The following is a 10,690-nucleotide window of genomic DNA, read 5'->3' as shown; positions in this document are numbered from 1 at the left end:
TTGTTATCACTATAAAGCTTTGAAACAATCTATATTTTAAAAGGCACTATATAAATAAAAGTGACGAGTAATTATTATCAAGATTATTACTTTCACTTCTAACTGGGAATTATTTCTATAAGTACTTTTACTTGAGTACAGTGTTTGATATCCACCTCTGCTTGCATCTCAGACAATGAGCACGATAAGTGTTTATTGCTCGGACTTCAGCATGTGAAGAAATCATTCTGACAAAGATATGAACATGACAGGCCCTTTAGAATCTCTGTCACAAATAAAGAGAACTAAATAAAATTCTTCTAGTATTTTCATTATCAAAATTTTTCATTGTTCTTCAATGTTCTTTGGTGTTTAATTCAAGGCTTATAGCATTATACTATCAGTGCAAGATTTGTTACCATTTAACCTGAAGAACATGCTGTTGTTCTTTGACCAAAAGGTGATCATAAACTCCACCTTTATACAAACACTTATCAGCAAGCGACCGACTCATTTCTCTTTTCTGTCATACCGACTCTCTTCAAGAAATAAAGAATCTGCGATCAGTGAAGAATGAAGAGAAACACTTTATAGAAGGATTTTTTTTCAGACAGCAGATCTTTGTGATTTTTGAAACCATCATTCAGAAAGTGAAAGTATAGTTTAGATTTCTGGAGCTTAAACAGTGAAAATGGCTTCACAATCTGTAGGACAGCTTTCTTGTCCTGTGTGTCATGAAATCTTCAAGGATCCTGTTCTTCTGTCATGTAGTCACAGTTTCTGTAAAGAGTGTCTTCAACAGTCCTGGAGGACCAAGAAAAATCGGGAATGTCCTGTCTGCAGGAGAAGATCCTCAAAAGAAAATCCTCCTCCTAATCTGGCATTAAAAAATTTGTGTGAATTGCTCCTGAAGGAGAGAAAAGAGAGGCGTTCATCAGGATCTGAAGAGCTCTGCAGTTTACACAGTGAGAAACTCAAACTCTTCTGTCTGGAGGACAAACAGCCTGTGTGTTTAGTGTGCTTTACTTCACAGACACACATCAATCACACATTCAGACCCATCAGTGAAGTTGTTTCATCATATAAAGTAAGACAAATGTTTCTGGTTTCACATGTAAAGAATAATAATTAGTGATAAACACAGAAATCACATTCGTGCACTTAATATTGCTCTCTGTCTTTTTATTCAACTTCATATGACATGGTGGTAAATACTTTTTCACTGCATTTTTTTCCCAGGGGGAGATCAAAACAGCAATAAAGTCCTTACAAGAGAAATTTCAACACAATGAAAAAATAAAAGGAGAGTTTGAGAAAACAGTTCAACACATCAAGGTGAGGAAACAAAATTGAGTCATTTTCATTAGCTGGAGGATCACTATTTACAGTTATGATTTATATTTAATATAATGGATTCCAGTTCAGTCTGCTTCTAGATCCATTACACTGTTAAAACAACAACAACAACAACAACAACAACAACAACAACAAACAGTCATTGACTGTAAGCTACGGATGCCAAACAGAAACTGTAAAATGAATGTAAAATATCATATATTAAATAAAGTGCAAATAAGCACAGGTTCTACTTTTCAGCACAATGGTGACCCACAAAATTGTTTTTTTCTTTAACTCTGTGATTCAGATACACATTTGTTGTATGGTAGAAAATGCAAGGAAAACTCTGATCAGACGATGTTGGTCATTTTTAACGATATTGTAGTTGTCATGTAGTGGCCTGATTCACTGATACCAGCCAGAGTCTAATTGTGTAAAATTGATTAAATTGATTAAATTGTGTAATATTACTTCCCAGGTGAAAAAAGTACACCTTCATTTTGTACTTAAACTCTATTTTCGTGCAACAATTTTGTACTTAATATACTAAAATTTATTCTTTAGTACTTCTCAAGATAATCTTAAGAACATCTAAGTCTACTCAACTGTGCTACCCTGGGTCAACCACTTTTAGTGCTATTTAGCACCTTTTTTGTTTAGAGTGTGTTGTTTGAGATGATTGAAGTGAAAGTGATTTGATTTCAGTCTCAAGCTGAGCACACAGAGCATCAGATTAAACAGCAGTTTGAGAGGCTTCATCAGTTTCTCAGAGTTGAAGAAGAAGCTACAATCACTGCACTGAGGGAGGAAGAAGGGCAGAAGAAGCAGATGATGAAGGAGAAGCTGGAGGAGATGAACAGACACATCTCAGCTCTTTCACACACAATCAAAGACATGGAGGAGATGATGACAGACAATGACGTCTGCTTTCTGAAGGTCTGATTTCACATCATAGATTGATTGATTGATGATTGATTGAGTTCTTGATGATTAATGGTGTGTTTGTTCTGCAGAAGTTTCCAGTCTCAATGGAAAGGTGAGTGATCTGCTGGTGTTTCTGGTCTCTTTGGTTCTGATCCAAAGCCACTGCAGTTCTGACTCCTGAATGTTCTTCCAGAGTTCAGAGCTCACAGCCGGATCCACAGATTTCTTCTGGAGCTTTGATTCATGTGTCACATTACTTGGGCAACCTGCAGTTCAGAGTCTGCAAGAAGATGCAGGACATCGTCCAAAACAGTGAGTCTGAAGAAGATCTGAGCTGTTAAGGCTGGAACACAGTACATGACTTTTGCTCATATTTTTGCCCTGAATTTCAATCTGGGTGAGGTGACAATAGTTGACGAAAATCTGTGACAGTCTGCAGATTTTGGCCAGTCAAAATTGACAAAATTCACAGCTAATTTTAGAACACACTTTGTGTGTGATGCATTTCTACTGAATACAGTACATTACAGTCATATACACTGACCAGCCAATGGAAATCAAGGGCACAAAGTCACAAAGTTCAAGAAGAACCAACCACGCAAGTACTATACTGTTAGTTCAGATCTTGATTCATTCATTATTATTATAATATTCATCATTATCCAGGGCTTGACATTAAAGCTTGACTGGCATAAATAGCCTGAACATCAGTAAGCTGAGAACGACTGATTATTTGCGGCCTGTACTGGCAAAATCAATCGCAATGAAGAATTTTCAACCTTCAAAATGATCTATGATTTGTTGGAATCTGACAAAAATTACTGAGCTACACCTGTTTTGAAGTCGATAGAGTCAGCAAAGTCAATTTTGAAAAATGCTAGGGCTGGGTCTGCCTACTCCAGGGGCAGAGCTTGCAAGTTCACCACCTGGTCCTGGAAGGGAGTGGTTGGAACTTTGGGCACATATCCAAGCTGAGGTCTCAATATAACGTGAGGGGAAGCCGGCCCGAATTCTAGGCACGATTCGTTGACTGAAAATGCTTGCAGGTCCCTGACCCTCTTAAAGGAAGCGAGCACATTCAGGAGCACTGTCTTAAACGACAGATGTTTCAGCTCAACTGACTCAAAGGGCTCGAAGGGAGCTCTCTGTTGACCTGACAGAGAGGTCCAGAGAGGGAATGAGGTGAGGCCTAGAAGGGTTTAACCTCCTGGCACCTCTGAGGAACCTGATGATCAGGTCATGCTTTCCTAGTGCTCCTTGTCCTTCCTGATCTTGCACAGTGTCTGTGCGAGATGGCTCACTGGAGGAAACACATATTTGCATAGGCCCCTGGGCCAGTGCATCCATACCGAGGGTCCCCTCGGTCAGGGAGTAGAACAACTGGCAGTGAGTGGATTCGTGGGAGGCAAACTGGTCTACCTGAGCGTCCCCGAATCGGCTCCAGATCAGCTGGACCACCTGGGGATGGAGCCTCCATTCCCCCAGGAGCGTGAGCTGTTGTGAGAGCACGATTTGCAACATGCGACGGGAGCGTAGACCATCCTGGTGGTTGATGTATGCTACTGTCGATGTGATGTCTATCCGGACCAGTACATGCTTGCTGTGCAGCAGCGGTCAAAACCGGCACAGGGCAAGGAGTATTGCTAGCAATTCGAGGCTGTTGTCATGCCAGAGTCATTGGGGTTCTGGCCTGATGCAGCATGCCCACTGCATACGGCACCCCAGCCAGTGGTGGGGGCATCTGTTATGACAACAATATGCCTGGACAATTGTACTAGGGGCACTCCAGCCCATAGGAAAGCAAGGTCCAACCACGGGCTGAACATACGGCAACTCCTTGTAATGATCACATGGAGCATGCCCTGGTGCCAAGCCCACCTTAGGACTCGGACGTGAAGCCAGTGCTGAAGCGGTCTTATATGTAGCAATCCGAGCAGCGTGACTGGGGCTGCAGATGCCACATGCCCCAGGAGCCTCTGAATTGCACAGTCATACTGACCGAGTCTGTCTCCACACTGAGAAAAGAGGTGCTCTACACAGAGAAGAGCTTGCTCTTTTACCAGTTGACCCGAAACTCCAGATGGCTGTGGTGCCTGAGCACCAGATCCCTTGTTTGCATGACTGATCTCGAGAGTGAGCCAGAATGTGTCAGTTCTCAGTTCTTCAAATGCGAATGCCCACCTTTCTGAGCGGGGTAAGGGCAGCTTCCGCGGCTTTGGAAAGATGCGGGTAGGCAGGGACAGCCTAATGGGGGGGACCTAGTACTTGTATGCTCGACCTTTGAAGCAGCGTGCAAAACGGTCTGTCAAGGTGAAACAAGAGTATGTGTGCTCCAGGTCAATTGCTGCAAATCAATCATGGGGTGAATGCACACAAGGATGCATTCTTGTGTGAGCAACTTGAATGGAAGCCTGTAAAGGGCCCAATTTAAGACAGGCAAATCCAAGACTGGCCATAAATACTGTACTTGCTTGTATAACCTTCATCTCCAGCAGGAACACAATCTCCACTCACAGAACAGGGGTGTGCTTGTCTGCCATGAGGCAAGCAAGACACCGCTGAACCTGGGGGATCGCCCTGCAAACTGAATTGCACAGCCAAGTCTGACTGTCCAAATGGGCCAGCGGGATGGGCTGGGAAGCTCTCGTGAGTCTCCCAAGGTCCGTACAAGTTGCACCAAAGGGACAACAGACGTACCCGCGGTGGGCAGCGAGGGTGCTTGGGCCTGACTCGGAAAGCACAGCATCCCGAAGTAGAGACAGTGAGTGTGGTGCAGCTGGATTTATGGGTCCCATGAGGGACTGGCTAGGGAGGCATGAGGAAGCAACACATCCTGTATTGCACATTCCCTGCCTGTGGTGAAAAAACATGGGCTGGGAAGGAGGAAGCAGAGCGTTGCTCACTGCCCACGTACACCTTGTATGACCAGAGTCTCAGTAAACCGTGGCCATTGAGAAAGAGCCGTTCCTTGAAACTCTGGGTCACCCATCCCAGGGCTGCCTCACTAACCATTTAAGTTTAGTGGTGACCTGGGGACAGGCTGCATCACCTTCCTGTAGAGGACTTGGCCTCATGGCTGAGTAAGGTGAAGCACTGCTTGCAGGGGGATGTTCTTGGTGAGAAGCTGACTGGACCACAATGGTGGAATGTCTGCTTCTGCACTGTCAGGAACTGCTGTGCAATCCCGCCAGTGTTGCCAAAGAGATCACCTTGTGAGATGGAAGCGTTAAGAAAGCGCACTTTGTTGACATCTCGCATTTCAGCAAGGTTTAGCCAGACCTTTTGCTTTCCTGGACCACCAATGTGGACATCGTCTGGCCGAGGGCCTGTGCTGCAACTTCTCTCGCCCAGAGGGCAAGGTCAGTCACCATGCACGGGTCCTGCATCAACCCCAGCTCAGAACTACCCTCGTGCATTGCCTTGGCCAGCAGGATGACCATAGCATGCAAGAAGGAGGCGGTCTGTCCAACAGCACTGTGAGGCTTAACAGCTAAAGCTGCCATCACCTCACAGGCACTGGATGGGAGACACAGGTGATTCCACCAGGTGACAGTACTCTGCAGGCATAAAAGCACCGTAGTTGCACAGTCTACTTGATGTAAGGACTTAGCCTATTTATTAGCTCAATTTAATTGTTACAGGGAATAAGAATTGAATCAACTGTAAATGATTCACTGTAAATGATTCAGAATTAATATTTAACACTTCATCAATTATTCGTCCAGCGAAAATTGAGGTTAGAGTATTTTACCAATTCTGGACAAAATATTATTCTGCGGCCAACAGTAACAATATTTTATTATGATTATTGTTATTATTGTAGTTATTATATTATAAGCAAGAGGTAACTTTGATCTTTAAGTTTAAGACAGTAATTTGATACACAGCACAAGAAACTCGTATATGTGAAAATCAAAACAAGATTTATTGACTACTTCTAATGATTACAGGAAACTAAGGCTAAACACACACACACACACACACACATACATACATGCACACATACATTCGCGGAGTTGATGAGTTATGAAAAGTCCCAAGTTCAGTGCTAACTTAACTCATAACCTGAGGAAAATCACAAAAGCAGAGCTTTGGCTTGATTCTTTAGGTTTAAAGGAGTTTCACCAGTTTCCAGCAAGAGAGAGAGAAGTTTGCTTGTACCTGCGTTTGCTGTGACAGCTGAGGTAATCGGGTTGTTCCGTGACTCGTGTACAGCGGAATCCCGTTCTGGATTGGCTGTCTTTCAGGTGACGTCTTCTCGGGAAAGCCCTGTGGGTTGCGCGGAAGCTTTGAAGGATGCTGCTGGCTGGTGTGGTGCCCTGTTCTGAGCGCCTGGCTTGAGCGGCTCTCTTCTTGGGAGACTTTGGTCAGATATTTCACGAAGTGTTTTGGAGTCTGGATGTGACGGCTGTCGAATGATCAGCGGCGCAGCTCGTGGTTGAAATCGGGTGTTAGATGGAAAATCAGCCCCGGTCAATCAGTTATCAATGACCCATGCGACTTTTCCGCCGTGGTCAAAGTAGCGGTGTTTCGGCTACCGGCTTCTGACCGATTTCGAGCGATTTCTGACCGACTTCTGACTTCCAGCTTCTGACCTCCAGCTTCTGACCTCCAGCTTCTGACCTTAGCTTGTTCGGACAGCAGAGTTTTAAGGGAGCGATCCTCCAATGAGACGTTGCTACGGAGATTAGACACGCCTCGTCTATTGTCTATTGATCACATCGCGTGATATCTGCAGAACATTCTCCTGTTTTATTAACAACTTTATAAAGTTTCTTAATATTTTCCTGATACTGAATTTCAATGTTTCATTCACACAGAATTACACAGAATTATAAATTCTGTATTTAGAACTCAAACATGACACTTCTTACACACATATTACTAGACTGACCTAATTAAAACAATGATTACAATAATGCATTTGAAGAAAACCCACATATTGAATACATTGAATAGACATGTTAGTAATTACATTGTATTATTCTGTATATAGTTTAAAAATGATCTCTTAATGATGGTCCATTTGAAATTCAAGATTGAGTCTGTAAGCATAAAGTCATTGAACTTTGACCGGAGTCACGAGTGACCGGGTCACGATGGACGGTCAACACAAGGGAGGTATTGATAGGACAGATTCGTCTTTAAATCCGTTGATGGGTCTTTTCCTGTTCCGTCCGATAATACAAGAGGGTTTTGTGAGAGAATCTATAGATTTAATGTGATCAGATCCACGTGATGGGTTCTGATTAGTTTATTGCTGATGAGCTAAGAAGTCCTTTAGACAGAGTCCTTTGTTAAAAGAAGTCACGTCATCACTTCAGGAAATGGATCTTTTGGACCAAATGAAGCTTTGTTCAATCATGCCTCTGGCTGATGAAGCCATTTGGTAACGTCTGTCGAACGAGTCCCTACATTGAGTAACCCCCATGAACCCCCTGACTGCCTCAGAGACAAGGGGGAGAGAGGAAGAACTTTGAACAGATTTTGGCACTAATGTGCTTCCATACTGCCAAAGCTCTTCATGCACTTCCAGGAAGAAAGGCATAGGGGCGGGGCAAGACGATCTCTCACGTCACACTCCGAGCCCCACTTTCAGAAGGAGTCTGAGTGTGCGGCAGCCCAGGAAAGTATGGCTGTCAACTCTGAATTCGATTCAGCATGAGCAAACTCCACTGAAGTGGGAAACTCAGCTTCATCTTCCTCTCCAGAGAACAATAGCCCTCTCACTGATGCAGCTATCGACATCTGATCTTCATCTGGAGCGCCAAATAATGTGCTGGGTTGCCATGGCAACACGCGCTGTCAGCAGGCAGCTCACCGGCACACGACACGCTGAGGAGCGGGAGATCCACGGGAGTTTCCCTAGCAGAAGGCTCTCGCTATAACCCTCTGTCTCCCAAAGTGTTGAACAGACCCGCAGCTGTGCTTTTACACACAAGCAGCGGCTGGGCAACAACAAAGGGGACTCAGACCTTTACGAGAAAGGAGAGTTACGACCTGCATGTCGATGCAATCATGGTCCTTCGAGAACATGAATCACCCACGAATGCTGCATCCACATGGTGGGCATGTGAGACAGCGATCGTGGCCATCAGATGAAACCAGGAAACGACAGCATCCAGGAATGCACAGACTGAGAGGCATCTTTAAAAAGATGCTCGCTGCCGTGCTTGATCTTTTAGGGAAATACTCATAGCCGAAGCACCCATGGGTGAATGCTGCCCTGTGTAAAAAGCAAGCTGGATGCAAACACAGCTAGAATGCGCCATCACACCTGGTGATCAGGTGTTGCTGGTTGTGTTTTGACATAATCATCATCATTTTACCTGAATCACTGATCTCATTTGGAGCCTAATCTCAATACATACTTGCTTACAGCAGTCCTGTGATTCTACAGCATAAGATCCAGCATTTTCAATACAAGCAGAGAGATTCTTAAAAGTTGTTCTGATTACAAAACTTAGAAAAATTCTTTCATTTTGACACACAGACATCAATAATCTTTAAAACTGCTTTCACTCTTGAGTGTGCACTCAAATAAACTCAACAATTCCATGTAGTAATATTTTTTTATTATTCCTTTATTTAACCAGGGGAAGTCATATTGAGACTATAGTCTCTTTTTCAAATTAGTATAGTGTTTTTTTTTTTTTTTTTTTTTGTCCAATGGAACGAATATTTTTGTTTAACTTTTTACTTATTTTTGTGTGTGCTATTTGCAGTTACTCATTTTGAATGGTTGATTTGTAAAGAGGTCATTTTAATACTTCTAACTCAATTCTTAAGAGATGTTGAATTTATTGTAACATTGATTGTAATCTGTTGACACAATTTTGTTGAGTAAATAATGTAATAGCACTGACAGTGATCAGAGAAAATGTCTGATGTGTTTGATCAACAGGACAAGTGTCATAATTCATAATATTCAGTGTACGGTTCACTCTTGATCATTATATGAACATCAGAATAAAAGCAGCTGTTGATTGTGTCTCATCAGCTCCTGTGATCCTGGATCCAAACACGGCTCATCCAGATCTCATCCTGTCTGATGATCTGACCAGTGTGAGATACAGCTTATATCAACCTCTTCCTGATAATCCAGAGAGATTTGACGAGTGTCCCTGTGTTCTGGGTTCAGAGGGTTTTAACTCAGGAACACACTGCTGGGATGTGGAGGTTAAAGAGAGTTCAGTCTGGAGACTTGGAGTAACTACAGCATCAAACCAGAGAAAGGGACGTGATTTCTATAAAACTGATGTCTGGAGTGTGTTTCATGATGAGGATGGCGTGTGTGAATCACCTGAGAATGAATTTCAAGTTAAACAGAAGCTTGAGCGTGTGAGAGTGAATCTAGACTATGATAGAAGTATGGTGTCATTCTCTGATCCTGTAACTAACACAAATCTACACACATTCACAAGCACCTTCACTGAAACAGCCTTTCCATTCTTCTGTAATTCTGATTATCCCTCTCTGAGGATCTTACCTTTCGATAGTCAGTAAATGTTACTCCTGTATGTCTGCTACTTTAATCATGTTTCCAATATTTAATCCATATCTCATGAGTAAGAGCACTGTTGATCTGAGTATCTGTATGGCTGTGATTGGACCACAGCTGATCACATGACTGATATCCAGCACTACAGCAACACTCACACTTTCATATTGCTTTAACACAACAGTTCAATAAACAGATGTTTTTACTGTTTAATGAAAACTGCTGCCTGATTCACAACCTGGTACAACTGTTCCTTTAAAAAAATGAAAAGAAAAGCCAATAGCACTGAGGGGGAGGGGTTAACAACCATTCAATATTTTTTAGGTGGAACGGATAGTTCTGCGAATAAGAAGCTTCTGAAAAAGGAGTTTGAGTCAGCCTCATGTATTGTGTACATGAATTTGGGCACTAGTTAAGTCAAGTCAAGTCACCTTTAGTGCTTTTTACAATGTGTCAAAGCAGCTTTACAGTGAAAACAGGAAAATATTTTGACTGTACAGCAGTTCTAGAAGAAAAGAATGTCATTGTCCAACTAACATAAATTCAGTGATGATTCATTTATGTTGTAAAGATCATTAGTTATTAATTTAGTTCATTTATCTATACAGCAGCTCTGGAGAAAACATTGATGTCATCGTCCAGCTCAGTTCAGTTCACATACCATAGTGTCAATGCAGGCAGATCAGAAACATTGTTGAATATCAAGTGTCCCCAACTAAGCAAGCCAGATGTAACAGCGACAAGGAACCTTCTCCATCAGGTGACAAAAATGGAGAGATTTAGTTCCATCTGGTTGAAGATTGGATTCATGAATCTTCATGAATAATGATGTGATTCACACCTGAGAACACAAAGACCTGCATAATGACTTGCATAATGACCTACATAACAAGCCATTTCAGTCAGGTAGGCTAAGTGAGAGAACACTAAAAAAATCAAAGTATAAAG

The 10,690-nt window shown here is 42.6% G+C and overlaps 1 pseudogene; it reads left to right on the top strand.

Annotated features, from left to right (window-relative positions):
- The first annotated feature begins 592 nt into the window (after positions 1-592).
- LOC125261334 lies at positions 593-9,879 on the top strand (annotated as a pseudogene).
- Positions 9,880-10,690: the final 811 nt, after the last annotated feature.

The sequence above is a fragment of the Megalobrama amblycephala genome, unplaced genomic scaffold, assembly GCF_018812025.1.
Source record: "Megalobrama amblycephala isolate DHTTF-2021 unplaced genomic scaffold, ASM1881202v1 scaffold399, whole genome shotgun sequence".
Classification (NCBI taxonomy): domain Eukaryota; kingdom Metazoa; phylum Chordata; class Actinopteri; order Cypriniformes; family Xenocyprididae; genus Megalobrama; species Megalobrama amblycephala.
Note: the sequence above shows the minus strand (reverse complement) of the source record. Positions and strands in the feature narration are given on the sequence as shown.